We start from the raw sequence: 15,547 nt of genomic DNA on the forward strand, positions 1-15,547 counted from the left end.
GAAAATGTAATAAGACCTCCCTGACTGGTCTTTGATGTATATATTTTTTTATTTTGCCAAATGAGTGTGATTTTTAACAGAGCTGATTCTTTGCATTGGACATCTGTCACTTTGACACATGGTGATTTTTTGTGTGATTACATGGCACATACTTTATGAGCTGTCTGCGAGGATCTAATGCAATTCAGGCCCATCGAATGTTTTCAGAAAACATGTTCGAATGAAAAGTCAGTTCAGAATAATTTAAACGGTTTTATTAACCATGCCAGCTGCATGGCTCTAGGGATCCAGGGTGAATTGTAATAACTTTGATGATGCCTTAACTTTTCATCGTGTTCCATCATCAGGTCAAAATTTCACTATGTCCAGTACTTTGGATGACATCCCCATCAGCCTCAGCTGCACTTCAGCTGCGTTAAGTGCTAATAGTAAATGTTACTATACTAAGATGGCAGACACGGTAAATGTTCCACCTGATAAAATGAGCATATGTCGATGCACTGTCATGTTTCATTCTAGATGAGCGCCGGTACTCATGTTTCTACAGAAACCGTCCCAGATTGTGTTATAACTTACAACTTCAGTGGACACAAACAATCAGGAAAAAACATGTGTAACAAAACAGGCAATTACCTCCAACAAAACCACACAATACAATCAAATATAGGACAGAAAATTACAAGTACAATATTCCTACCATACTGTATTATTGCCATTTTTTTTACATCTACAGACAGAGCAGACTTCACGAGTCCACATCTCTCTAGTCTATATAACATTACCTCAGTTCCTCCTTATGGTGAATTTCTCTCTAATTGCTTCTTGATTCAATCATCAGGTAGGGTGTAAAATAAAACAGGATATAAAGGGCAAAGACATCAAGTTCACCGCCTGAATTGACAACAAAGTGAAATGAACGAGCTGCTGGGGAGGATGGCCCACTGTGGTGGGAATAATAAACCTGCAGGCTAGTTCAGAAGGAAGGGGGGGTCTCCATCATCTGCCAATTAAAGGAAGAGGAAATTAATGGATAAACAGTTTCATTGGGGATCAGACACGAGTGATGGTGCTGTGAGCCCTGCAGGAAGCTACTCCACACCACTGCCATAACCACCACCACCCTCGTGTTGTTAACAGCCTCGAGGAACAAGCAAGCTTATTTATTCTCATAATTTTTTTTCTAATCTCTCCGTGCCATTGCCAGGAACTCCCTTCAAGAGTTTAGTTCCAAGGCAAGCTATGCTAATGTGATCTTTTTTACAGTATATTTGCTCTTATGCAGATAAGTCGTCTTATCCGTCACTTCACACCTGTTCTGCCCCAAGCTATTTCTGCCCATTATTGTGGATTGGATGATTGGGTATACACACCAGGTTATGGCTTCAAAAAAAAAAAAAAAAAACTTTCCATGGATTTTCATATGATTACATTATACGCAGTGAAACAGCCACACAGTAGCAACACCAAACGCAGAAGCTGAAAGAGTTTGAGCGCCTTCATGTGCCTTGTCTAAACCCTTTAAAAGGTATTGATTTGAGTAACAGCCCGCAGCCTCTGAGGTGATTTCTTCTCATCATCAGACCAAAGCACTGAAGAGGCTTATCCATATGTCTGCCTGTTCAATCTCAGTGCCCTGAAGATTGTTTTTATTTCTCTGGCTTTTACATAAATTCTTTTTGATCTGTAGTCTTTTGGCAACACCTTTGGATGATGTAGCAGCGTTACACCCCTTCAGCTCCTTCAAATTGATGCTGACATTCATGCTTATGGCTCTAGGCTGGGCCATTGTGCCCACATCATTAGTGTACAAATATTAAATTGTCTTTTTTTTTTTTTTTTTTTAAGCTGGGATGAATGATTGTTCCTGCTGTGCATTCATTTGCCCTGGGCCTTGATCTCAGTTTGCCTGAGATATAAAAACAGATCGCAGTCACCTTCTGCACCCAGTGAGATAACTTTGACAACATACTAGCTTTTTAATTTTCATTCTCAGTTTTCATTATGATAGTGCCCCAAAAATAGATAGTGGTGACCATTTGCTTGATCTGTACAGGTAAGAACTACTCTGACGTGTCTGTAAAAACCAAACTGGAATCTGTATTAAAATGCTTTACATCATCCCTGCTGTTGTTGATGATCTAGTTTAAATTAAAAGTTGGTATATGTGGCTGGGTGAGAGCACTGGCATGGAAATTATGTGTTTTGATGGGAAGAGCTGGCTCACTGCTGCTCTGGGGGACAGAGGGTAGCGGGGAGTGAGAAGATGCCAAACAACAGACTGAGGCAGGATATAAATCAAATCTCTCTGGAGACGATGCGGAGCACACACATACACACAGTGTTTTCTGAGGTCTGCCGGAACTTCGGTGCCTCAGCCACCAGGTTAGTGACTTCAAAACTCGTAGGGAACAGAAGCATGCACAAGTGATTACAACGGCAGAATAACAATTAGGAGGGAAAGCATTAAAGATTTGACTTGAAAGAAATGTATAGGGAGGTCTAGTGGTGGAAGAAGTATTCAAATCACTGCCACACTTTAAAAATACTCACCACATGTGACATTATTCCATAATGTACTAAAGTAAAAGTACAGACTTTTTAGCGACAAAATATCCTTAAATGTCAAAGTAAAAGCACTCAAAATGCAGAACGGCCCCTGTCAATGTTATATAACTACATCGCTATTGATAAATCAACGTGTAAGCAGAACTTTAAGGTAACTTATTTGATCAATGTGGAGCTAATGCGAACTATTCATGAACTGTTGGGTAATGCACCAATTTCTATAAGGTGATCTGTAAAAAATATTCTAAGCACAAGTATCACAAATGTACACCCAGTTACAGTAGTTGAGTAAATGTACTTTGTACCCCTGGTATTATCAGGTTTGCCATAGCTTATAAAGTCAGACTATAGTTTGGTTTATTTTTATCCTTACTGAAGGAAAAATACAGATGAAGGCATGTATCAGCTGCTATATGATACTGTCGCCATGGATTGAAGCCTTGAATTGGATCCTGTTCCCTCTGCCTGTGTGTGTGTGTGTGTGCGTGTGTGTGTGTGTGTGTGTGTGTGTGTGTGTGTGTGTGTGTGTGTGTGTGTGTGTACACCTAAGTGGTTTGGGCTTCAGTCTAAATGGCTTCATTTTCTAACCTCAGTCTCTTCTTCTTCTAGTTGAAGTTCAAAGTTTTGTTTTTTGTTTTTTTTAAATCTCTTATTTGTGAATTCTCTTTTTCTCTTAATAAATACACTGGATCAGTTTGTGACAGGTCTGGGACAGATGCCGCCACATAACAACCTGAACTTGCTCCCCTGCCCCAAATGATAGTCTAGCTTCATAGACACTAAACTTAATGGTGCATTTGGGTGACCCTCCACAGCTTGTAAGGTCAACATTTCAAGTTTATCACCAGAAAGCTGCCCTCAAATGGCAGACAAAATATAAATACCACTGGGACAAATAACATAATATTCAACCACAGTCTTGGCAACAGCACGTGTTAGACTACTGGAAAATAGCATACTAGATTAATGTTAAATCTATTCATAGAGTATAAATTCATTTTCCTTACCACAAAGTTAGTTGACTTTTACCCAGTATTTGCACCTTGCCATGACTTTTGATTGGCGATATTCACATCTTTTCCTGTGACGGATGACTGGCTGAGTGTAATTATGATAGTATGTGGCATTTCTTAACTTTTCAAGTAGACAAAGGTCACCTGAATGGCATCAGACAGTGGAGCAGTGCACACATTTGTCAGATTCTGGAGGCTGCAAAGAATCCACCTGTTTTGTCCTTTTGGGCAAACAAAGGGAGCACATCTGGTCTAGAAGCCCTTGAGATGAGACAGGCCTCGCTGGCTTGATTTGATGTATTCACAGCATAAATGTTTTGATCCATCCATCCATTTATCCATTTTCCACTGATTTTCAAGGTCTGCGTCTCACACCGGCTTTATCCTGGGGGATCCTGAGAGGTTCCAGACCAGGTGGGATATGTAATCCCTCCAGTGTGGTCTGGGTCTGCCCCAAGGTCTCCTACAGTTAAGTCTTACAAAGAAAACCTCCTTTCCTATCAAGTGAAAGCTGTTTCGTTGGCATTCAGGTCTTAAACACGGCCTGGCCCCACGGTTGACTCCAGGCAAAAGTAAAACAAGAGTAAAAGCTATAAATCTCCTTCAGACTGTCTCAGAGAAAAAAAGAGCCTGGTCCATTAATCAGCACTTTCTGGATGCTTACTACAGCAACATGTGAAAGATGGCATCAAATCCTTACGGGAGCCCATGCACACCGAGCTCTGAGGTTGACATCCTGCCTCAAGCAGCAGTTCAAGTGGTGCATGGTGTGGTTCCATATGAAACAAGTATTCATTGGCTCAGGCTCCTTTGATCCTAAGTTGTATAGACAGATGTTTTTACCCAGGCCTACATCAGCTTTCAGAGAGCAAATTGGAGTGGTCATCAACCCACACTGAGCGTAGCATTGAAAAATATAAACGTAGAGAAACTCACATCATGGACTTACACCCACTGTCAATACGCTGTTTATAGATATTGGCAGAAGGACACATTCTTCAGCTGCTTCAATCAAACTGCTACAAACAGTCAACTCATTCCCTGGGTCTCAAATACCAATGCTTTGCCACGCTCCTCTGCATCTGTATGTAACAGGTTGGTTTAGGACCAAATTGCTGTACCACCAGTACGTGGAAGTCACTTTCACTGACTTTGATCTCAGGCGTGACAGAGGCGGATAAGCCGTAGTACAGATCAGTGTCCCATTTGGAAGTATTGTCTCTCAAAGTACAAGATGCGGCAAGATCAATGTTCTGTTCAGAACTATTTAGTGTCTCTAAATGTTTGGCGAATCAAACATTCAACAGGCAGAGATCCAGGAAGCTCAGGGCAAAACATTTTGTTAGTTTTGACCATGCAGGCTAGCTGTTCGCCCCTGTTTCTAGTCTTTGTGTTAAACTAAGCTAGCCCACTGTTGGTGGCGGCTTCACACGGCCTTGTCTGGAGCCCATCTTTCCTTTCAAATAACATCTGAATAACTACAGCTATCCAGATTCAATGACCAAACTTACAGTGTGCAGAGACCGTAGCAAATTAAGGGATTTCCATGCATACATGCAAGTGCTGTAGTTAATTCATCCCAGTGCTTGGAGTCGATTGCCAAATGGTAAATTTAGGCTTAAGTCATTCCAGTGTTTCCTATCCCATGCTCATGTCCTTCTTCAGTGCCAAATCTGGCCTGGCTGTGCACCACACACAAAGTCAGTGTCCTCAGAGCTGTTAGTGTGCCACAATGTTAGGAATCCAAGGCCCTGGCACCTCCAGCAGCTCCAGAGCCAACCCTCCTCCTGGCTGGTCAATCACAGGCCTCTGGATGTTTGGCTCCATACAGAGTCACACAGTCACGTCATGGAGAATTGCTGCAAATGAGGAGTGCATCAGGGTGGGCATGACCGAAAGATGTTGCTGTTGTGATTTGTTTGTTATTGATCAGCACTGTAAATCCATTGATTGTCATGTACTATTTCTAAAAAGATGATATAATATGTATCATTAGCATTTCCTAAATTTCAAATCTGCTCTTATGATTGTATTTCTTACTTACTTAAGTATTTCTTACTTCTTACTTAGCAGTCCTGACATGCATCTCTGTGGCATTATGTGACTGTACCTTGGGAAACGAATAGAACTTTGCATTGCCAATGTCAGCTTTAAATGCAGAATAATCAGAGTTGTATAGTATAGTGATGTATAATGTACCATAATGTGAGAAGCTACAACCTTCAAATTATTCTTTCAGATTATTGCCCTTGAGTTTTTTGTTTTTTTTTCATCATTTACAACCGAACATGTGTGGACTAGTGTGTGTGGATAGTTGGATAACGTGTTTAAACACGTTATCCAACTATAATATGTTTCTGGGATGTCGATAACATTGGATTACATGGACAAATTTAGCACTTATAAGTACTTTATAAACAGTTAATATATGCTTTATATGTATAGTACAGAGTAGTTGTAAGCAGATACACTGTAGAGACATTTTTAAGTGTTTATTAATGTATTTGACAATAATGTCTTCTATGAAATATCCATAGTTAGTTTGTTATTTGTTGTTTAAACAGTTAATAATTGCTTCATAACACATAGTTTAAGCACATCATTAAACACACAGTATACACAATTAAACAGCTGTACACATTGTTAAAAATACTTTTTGACGCACTGTATAGTTTGTATAAGCCAATATAATAAAACTGTAGACAAACAATTAAGTTTATGCATCTTAATATTAACCTGTAATACGAGAGTTATACATTGATTGATAACCATTTTACACTGTGGTATGTACAACATGTACAAATCAGTGATAAACAGTTAAGAATAGTTCTTAACAAAGACAAATTAAATTAAATTAAATTAATTAACACTTATGCCCTTGTATCTGTTTACCTATCCATTATATTGCCTTATAAACCATTTATTCATTGTTTATGTACTGGTTAAAAGTAAATAAATCAAGGGGAGTGTTATCTAAGACATTGTTTTATTCAATATTTAAAGGCTGACTAGTTTCGGTAAAAAATAACTATGAATATTGTTGCATTGTTGTGAGCTGTGAGAAGGAACTTTTGAAGTTAAGGCTTAATTAATGCTGATTTGGAAGTAACCTCTATTAACTGCAGGATGCACAACACTTAATTATAAAGTTACAAACCCATTGTTCTGTGCTAACGTGTCTGAACCTGCAGTCAGATATTCTCATTTATCTGCAGCACTTGCACCACCTGTGCAAAATGTAATTTCAACTATTAACTCCAAAGATCAGCACACTTTCCAAGTAAAATATGCAATGTTTAATTAGTATTGACTGTTTCTATGATAGCCAGGAAATTTTAACAATGCTTCATTATATGAGAACCCAGTTCATACACCCAAGTGTGTCTCTCTTCGGCTGGCTGTCATTTGATCTTTGATTAAGAAGCCATTTCTTGCCTCCAGTGTCAGCATATATCTAGATTGATTCTTCTGTTGGTTACCTCTAATTCACTGATCATTACACACATATTGCCTCTATTACATCTACTTTCATTTGTTCATGATTAGCTCAGTTGTTTTATGTAGTTTGTGCTGTTAACTTGTCAGTGATGGATGAAAATAATGGCTGTCTGCATGACATTTCTGCCATGCTTTTGCTGTCAGCTGCAGGTTTTTGGTCATGACAGTTCCCTTGTAAACAATGTGGAATGAGGAGCCAAGTTGGTACATTCACGACTGATTACCACCTGCCATCGACACACAGTGATTGGCAACCACCTGTCATTGGCCAGGCTCTTGTTTGATTTGATCCTCATTTCAAATTCCAACCTGACGTGCGCTGCCTCATGCATACCAAGCAGAAGGCTGCCTGGGAGGCTAAATAGTTCAATATCTGATTATAGAAGGACATTTGTTGAATCACCAGTCATAATTTTGTAGTCGGTTAAGGAAATGCTAAATTTTTAGTGGCAGACAATCAGATTTGGCAATAAGCACTCTGAATATTTTCATAACAGGCACAACACACTGAGCACTCACTTTGGGAATATTAACTGAATGTGTCACATTTTGTTCTGTGCTGCAATATCTGTGTCATGTTCACAGTGTCCAAGATGTTAATTAATTATGAAAAATTACAAGCAGCGCATGAGAACTTGCCCCTGAATTTCTGAAAAGCTAAATGAGTGAAAGTTGCTCTTAAGCTGAAATACTGAGTAAACCACGCTTTACCCTCTGTTTTAAATTAATGTAACTGTAGGTCAAAAACAATAACATGAATGTGAATAGCAATTTTTGTTTCATAGCATTTTGTATTTGTTTGTATCCAGCGTGGATTAATGGACATTTATCCTCTGACATCAATAAACAGGCTGCACACATGAAAAATGATGTGCTGTCATGAAGATTAATTGTGGCCGTTTACATTTTTGGACTCTAATAAAAGTTGGAGCCAATACTTTCTGACTGCAGGTAGCCGGATAAAAAAAACTGGCTTATAAGTGAAAGAGTAGATATGTACACTATTTAAATGAGGATAGAAGCAACAGGGCACATGTTACAAAAGATGGAGTGTAGACTTTAAATGTGTTTCAAATGGCTAGAAAAATGAGAGTGAATGGAATATCCTTTATGTAAATCAGCGCTCTGGATTCAAAGTCAGATGGATGTACAGCTCTGGTGGACTGTTATGAATCATTCAAGCTGTCAAGAAATGTTACTGCACAGCAAAAGACACCCAGATCTGACATCTTTATCTGCATAAAAAGGAAGGACAGCGACTTCTTCCAGACAAAATCCTCAACATTTCTTTGATGTAATACACATGTTTTATTCATCGCGAGCTTACTGTGAGATTTGTGGTTTGTCCAAGTGCTGCGTGCTGAGCCATTTAGCGCTAATTCCCCCTGAAATATCTGTTATTGTTTGTGCTTTAACAACAATACGATATCCTTTAAATCTCTTGGCTAATGGATCTGTCAGACAATCACAAATGGATTTTAATTGGATTAAACATCTCTCTGCAGTCATTGGCCAAACTCCTGCCTGGACCAGACGGATTGAGTTATTATGATTAAGCTCAGTGTTTATGGATGAACGAATCCAACCTACCTGGAAATCGATAAAGGACACCTCAAGGACCATTTTCATGAGAGGTAGCCTGCGTTGCATAATCGGGTTTCTCCAGCTTCTACCCGGTGATTAATTACATTCAATACTAGTGTTGAGCTTAGTCATTTGGTTTGTGTAGAGAAGCATAAGCTTCTTTAACGCCTGTCTCATATTCAAATATGGCCTTTAATCCCTAATAACATTCCCGCCTGAAATTCCCAATTTTTTCAGACAGAGTGTAACCTCATGCACGTCTGTGTTTGGACCTTTTCAATCACACTGTCACACAGTGTAGAGTGTCATTTGCTGAAGGGCTCCACAGCTTCCATATAGCGCTAACTGTTGAGATCAAGGTTCGTTATTCACCTTTTAATATAACACTGCTGATCTGCCTCTTGTTTTTGTTTGTTTGTTTGTTTTTGTTTTTGCACCTAATCAGAGGCTTTATAGTTACTCATGTTTGCTGCAGGTTGTTTTGCTGTGAACTGCAAACCATCGACATGTGACTCACCTTTTCTTGAATGTGTTCTTATGGGAAAGCGGAGTAATGTGACACTTGCAAGATCTGCTTTTGCTGAGCAATATACTCAAACCGTGGTTGATCGTCTTGCGTGACCATGAAAACCAGCAGCTCTCCTGCGTGTGCTGCAGTTTCACAATGACAAATAAAAAGTAATACTGATAATATGGGATAGTTAATATTTTGGTATTCTGCCATTTTATCAGACAGACACTACAACCCCCCCCTAAACAATGATGAATTGTTTGATCTTTTTCCAGGACTTTCTTTAATATTTATTCAATACTTATTGCATGAGTTGTGTTCTCCGACTGCCTGTCGACTTGAAGTTTACATTTGAAGAAAATAAAGCCTTGAAGTTTGAATTGATATTCGTATTTTACGAGTTATTCATGGATTTAAAGTTGGCATGAGGAATACTGTGTAGGAAATTGATTGGCTCACTTGTATTATGTGGTTTATTTCATTATGAAATAGGTTTTGTATTAAAGCATTTTCAAATTGAAAGTCATTTTTTTCAACTAATTTAACAGTTCATTTACTCATCGAACTCCAGAAATTGTTTTTCATTCACTTTTGTTTTTCTGAAAATAATAAATTACTTGAAGTCCACAATACATGAGGGACATAGAAGAACTTATCGACCGACCTATTCAGAGCCCTGTTATAAAATCAAATGGATGTCAGCTCATCAAGGACTTGGCAAAGAAATGTGATTAAGAATCTGTGAATTGATCCTCACAACAGCAATGCTCATACATGTTCAGAGTGAGATAATACATGCACAGCAACCATGGTAACCAACCAGGTAAAATAGTAACCTGTCATCTTTTATTTCACCGTGCAAACAGACTAAATGGTAACATATAGGCACTTAATTGCACAGAGCTGGAAGAGCAGCAGCAGCTTCATTAAGCAGCTCTCCTAATGTCTCAAAGTACATTACATGACCAAATTGAAACAGGTACAGTATTTTACACCGGTTTACGGTGGCTGGTCTGATCAGATATCGAGAGGTTGTTTGACCCTTGCCCTCTCCGCTCTTGTCATATTATTGGTGTATGTGACAAAATTATCAACAGGGTCAGTGCTTATGGATGTAGAATAAAATGTGTCTTGCATAACATTGTGGCTGCAGCATAAAATTAGAAAAACATAAAAGAAAAGTTCTGAATGAGAAGAACATAACCTTAAAATTGCAATAACATAAACTCTTACTATTACTTTGATCTTACCAGTGTTTTTCCTTCCTCTGATACTAAAGCCTTTTTTCCTATTACAGGTGAGTTTTGACCCCAGTTGTGAATTCCAAACTGGATTTAAGCCTCGGTTTATGTCTAATCTTCTCTTTCGCGGTAAGTCACGGAGGAGTTGAGACAAGAAGCTGTTAAAAACGCTGATGTATTTGCATACACCAGGTTGGAAGTTTGGAATTTGCAGATCAGAGCTTACATGGGATCAGTGCGGGATGAGCTGGTGGAAGACTTTACATGCAGGCACCCCATACTATACAATCTCATGCGCAGATTCAGCACTAAAATCGAATGCGCTTGACACCGAGCGTGTTTTCCCTGTGCTTAGCGAGATTTACAGTAATGACGGTAACAAATAGACAAATCACAACTGATCTTTCTGCTCCTGCCTGATGGATAGATATTATGTCGACTGTCAGCGCTTGCAAACAGAGCGCACTAAAAACACACTTCCTTCCTACTCAAACATGAACTCTGAGCTGTAATGATATAATGCTCCTAGGCAGCTATAAATTTTTCCGTGCTGTATAGGCGTGCTTATACACTCTACCTCCTTCTCTACAATCTGTCATTAAGAAGCAACAGCCAGCAGACATATGCTTATTTGTATGCGAGAAACCAACAGACTAACTAGAAATGTCTAGTTTACTTCATCAAAGTGACAACCACAAAAAGAGTCAGTGTTGCAGGTATAAGATTTAATTCCTATGTTCTGTTGACATTGGCTTTGCTTCCTCATTGTATGGAGGCCGACAGACCCCCTTATTAATAACTTTATATCTATATATTATGTACATATATACATATGTATATATGTGTGTGCGTGTGTGTGTGTGTCTGTGTATGTTCATACATATAAGTCATAGGAAATGTACTGAGAGGTTATGTTATCATATTTCTGAGGTCGCTTAGACCCCAGAGGTCTGACTCTCTGTTAGACCTTCACTGAACAAACTGTTAAGCATTGCAAGTTCAAAATCAAATAACAGGGATCCAGTTAGACTTATTTGGGATTTTGGAGGTGCAGCGCTACGTCAAAGCTATTGTCAACACTGATTACAGTCAGAGAGAATATGAAAATCCATTGAATTTAACAATGCTTTACAGCTGGGAACTCTAAGTGTCCAAACAGAATTCAAAACAGGCAGGCAAATGGTCCTAACAGGCGAAGAGACTAATCCATAGTTGAGGACTTGGAGTGAGTCAAAGTGCGTAGCCTACATGCAGCGGAGCTGATTAGGGAATTGGGAGCGCGCGCACAGGTGGGTGGGACAGTCAGGTGATGACTAAAGGCGGGAAATACTCAATACAGGAAATGACAGGAGGAATTAGGGACTGGCGAACTGACGACAGCAAGACTAATTCAAGGCAATATTAAGAAGGCTGTAGTTGAAACGCACGGGCTGATATGTTCTTTTCATTTGGCCCTTAAGTTCACAACATTATCCAGCTGTACTGAGGACGTTCATTGGGGCTCTAGAGGGCTTTGGATTAGTTCCACTCCGGTGATGTTTAATTCATTTGATGCTGTGAACAGAATAACAATATGTGAACGAAATCGGATGCCAGATCCTTCACCTAATGACATAACGCAACAGAAATGTCTGAACGTGCGTCTCCAGATCCAAATCGTATCAATTCGCCTAAATCTGGTTACTGTGAGCTGGACATGAAGACGTTCGGGAATCCCTGCTGTGCGACTCAAACTCCCCAGCACAACTTTGGGTGGCGCCATAGCGCAAGAAACGTGGAACTGGGGGGAATCAACACAACTAATGGGTTAATCTGCCCGGAGGATCGCTTTATGGCTCCGACCGTCTCCACATCCCGCTAGATGATGTGTGAATCTTTTCAGCGGGTGGTTGGACTTGCCACCTGTCAGGAATGGTAAACAGGCACCCTCGTTGAAGACCGAGCCGACCTCTTCTGTGTCGTTGGAAAACGCTCATATTTTTGTGCAGGCTCGCCTGCATTAGTGAAATGAGCACGGACAACTTTGACCGGCTGCGCAAGAGAAAGTGAGCCACACGCATAGAACTGGCAGTGGTGAGATTATAAACGGAGTCTCTGAGCGCCCGAGAGGCTCCGACCCATCTCGCTTTGAAGATTAGAGGGTTGACGACGTCTGAAGGACACTAAGAACAGGATTAGGTATTGTGCCGTCTAACCTACTTCTCATCACTCCTACATCTTGTCCTCTGAATATTTGCGCAATGACCTTTGGTGCACTTGGGATACAACGGGTGTGCCTGTGAGGTAAGGAAATAATTCCCGATTGTTATCGTTATTTTTAGACTGTTAATTACATTGTATGAAGTTTTGTCTGACAACTAAATCTACTAAGAACACATAGCAGTGTGGCTGTGCGGAACATCACATTCTTCGTGGATCCTGTTACGCGCAGGTGCCATCGCGATTCTTTTGCATCATTTAATCGAAAACTGCATGTATTTGACAGACGTAACGTTGGTGTAGGCTTATTCCTCGTTTTGCACGTTTGATCAGGAACCCATGCACGCTGTTTCACACGCCTGACACGACAGCCTACTCAAGCGCTCTGAGGAAACAACGCTCCATACGCATGAAGGGAAATGTAATTCGCAGGATGTGCATCAATTCAGAGACGATCAATAGTTCAGCGATTCGTGGTTTGGTCTACGTTACTACGTGTCTGGTCATGACCAAAGCTGCTGTAGCTACTCTGATCAGGGCATCGAAAATGATTTGCCTTCCCTCGCAGTGCCACTATTTAAGGAACACATGTGATTTGGATAGTGTAGGACAGTGCCATCATTTTTAGGTCTCCCCACGCCAGGAGCCAAAAGAGACATATTTGTTGTCATAACAGTTGCTGCAGATGAGACAGGCTGTTGTTTTGGGAATCAACAAAATGAATGAAACAATGAAGAGCACGCTCTGCTCTGTAAAGAAAATGAGCATTTCATCATGCTCACAGACTGTCCCTGCATCGGCTAAACAATTCACAATTCGTAGTTGGCTAAAAATGCAGCAAGGCCTTTGAAAATACTTTAAAATAGACTTGTTGATGAAGTAGAGTAGATATGATTCTGACCAAACAACCGAGAGCACAGAGAGCTGACTTCGTTGCACAGCATCATAATGCAATGACTTGACTGCATTCTGTCTGTCCAAGCAAGATCAAGAAAGCAGCTGTGTGCCAAGTATATGAGCACAGGAGCCACTGTAGTTTTTTTAGTCTTGTATTGAACAAAGACACCCCTTCTGCGACAGTCTGCCTCTGCATTCTGGGGGACACTGCTCCATTCAGTGAAGTTTGACTTAAACCACAACCACGTTTTGTCAAGTTTCGGTTTTCACATTCCTGTGAGGGCTGTCGAGCACACTTATTTCCTGAACGTGACACATATCTTACTCGAGAGTGAGGTGAAGTATATTGATATTGTAGTATGTGCTTAGTGCTGCTCACAGAAAATCAACACATGATCTTTTCATCCAGTTCTTGATGGATGTGATCTTTCTCCTCTATGTTATTTTAGCACGTGTCCTACAGTTCTCAGCAGCTACAGGGTTGGGTGGTGCCAGAGAGGTGTGCGAGGAATGTGTAAAAAGCATTGCTATAGGATGTCTTCATCAGTCCAGGGTTGGGTCAGTTCCTTCCAGAAGCTCACATTTGGGAAATGAGAGATGAAGAGTAGCGTCGCTCAGGCCGGCCAGACTCCATTGATATTCCGCCTGTGTTCTGCTCCATAGGCAGCCCATTGTCATGGCCTGCTCAGTGGGATAGCATCTGATGATTGAGGGGTATGGAAGAGGGTTGAAAGCTAGTCTGGACAGAAAGTAAAGGTTCATTCATTGAAGGTTAAAGATGTATCCTGGCAGTAAGCTTGTATGTGTGTGCATATTGTGTGAGAGTTGCGTGGAGATGGCGTAAATCCAAAAGATGCAAAAACATCAAGTATGATGTTTCATGACACACATCTCACTACAAGCCCAAACTAATGTGGTCAGTTTGTCTTTGTTCGCTAATTGAATTCACTTTCTCATTGTAGAATTGTAACTAGGCGCATATTTAACTCCTGACTTGTTTCTCCATGGCCCTCCACCGTGACATAAAAATAAAAAGGGATTTCCCGAGCAACGCAGGTGCATCCCGAGTTTCAAAGGGTGCAGCCTCTCTAACGTCAGGTGCAACAGTGCCACACTGTGTGGCCACTCAGCCCTCAAAGATTCACGGCCAGCCAAGCAGAAAGATTTATCTGTCGCGAGGGTGTGAAATTGCAATGCTCTGCAGTATTCTGTCCACGGCCGGTGAGAGAGACAGATCCTCTGTTGCTTTGGGAAATAAAGAAGTAACAGAGAGGAGTCACGCACAGAAACGTAGCAAGCACTAATGGCTGCCTGTGCTCTGTGTCAGGTAGAGATGATCAAGGCTCTTTTCTCCTCCTTTGTTTCTTTTCTTTTTTCTTTTTTTGGAAAGAGAGAAAAGGAGATCAGCAAAAAAAGAGCACCAAAGAGGGAGTAACAAAGAAAATCTTCTGAGGAGGCGAACAAATAAGGGTAACTTTTGAAGAGTGAGAAGCTGAGACTGAAGTGCAAAAGTTTACAAGTGGCTGCAGCAGTACGATTGCACTCTCTCTGCACTGATTATTTCTTTGCACTTTTTATGTATCGCACCTTCCAAATATGCTGCCACTTCCCGTGAAAGTCAGAGTTACAGCGTTAAGGGCTTAGATACAGTATATTTCCCTTCAGAGGTTCAGACTCACCTGTCACATTGATGCTTCTCTTTCTTTGAATAATGGCTATTTTAACATGAATTTGAAAAGTAGAATTCACACACAAAAATGTATTAAATGTATTACTTACATCTGAAATAGTTTTAGTCCCACAAGAAGAAGAGTTGAATGACTTAAACTTCCATTTTTGTCAGGGGAGGATGCCCCCCCCCCCCCCCCCCCCCCCAATACCCTCTAATTTGTTTTTCTGTCCAGAAAAGCATAAGTGACCCTATTTCATTACACAGCCACAACGTCGTAATTGGGCTCTAAATATTTTGGGAACCTGTTTTTCGCTGGGCCCTCTGCAGCCTGCTCAGTGGTTAGATGGAGGAGGTTTAAACAGTGATT

General features: G+C 40.5%; 1 protein-coding gene across 2 annotated transcripts in view; it reads left to right on the forward strand.

Annotated features, from left to right (window-relative positions):
• Positions 1 to 12,387: 12,387 nt before the first annotated feature.
• LOC139340921 (protocadherin-15-like) overlaps positions 12,388 to 15,547 on the forward strand; it is a 189,849-nt gene continuing 186,689 nt past the window's right edge. For both annotated transcript variants that reach the window (XR_011602971.1, XM_070977057.1), the window contains exon 1: positions 12,388 to 12,695. The gene's annotated coding sequence lies outside the window, so the exon portion shown is untranslated. The remainder of the gene's footprint in view (positions 12,696 to 15,547) is intronic.

Source organism: Chaetodon trifascialis, chromosome 13, assembly GCF_039877785.1.
Source record: "Chaetodon trifascialis isolate fChaTrf1 chromosome 13, fChaTrf1.hap1, whole genome shotgun sequence".
Lineage (NCBI taxonomy): Eukaryota > Metazoa > Chordata > Actinopteri > Chaetodontiformes > Chaetodontidae > Chaetodon > Chaetodon trifascialis.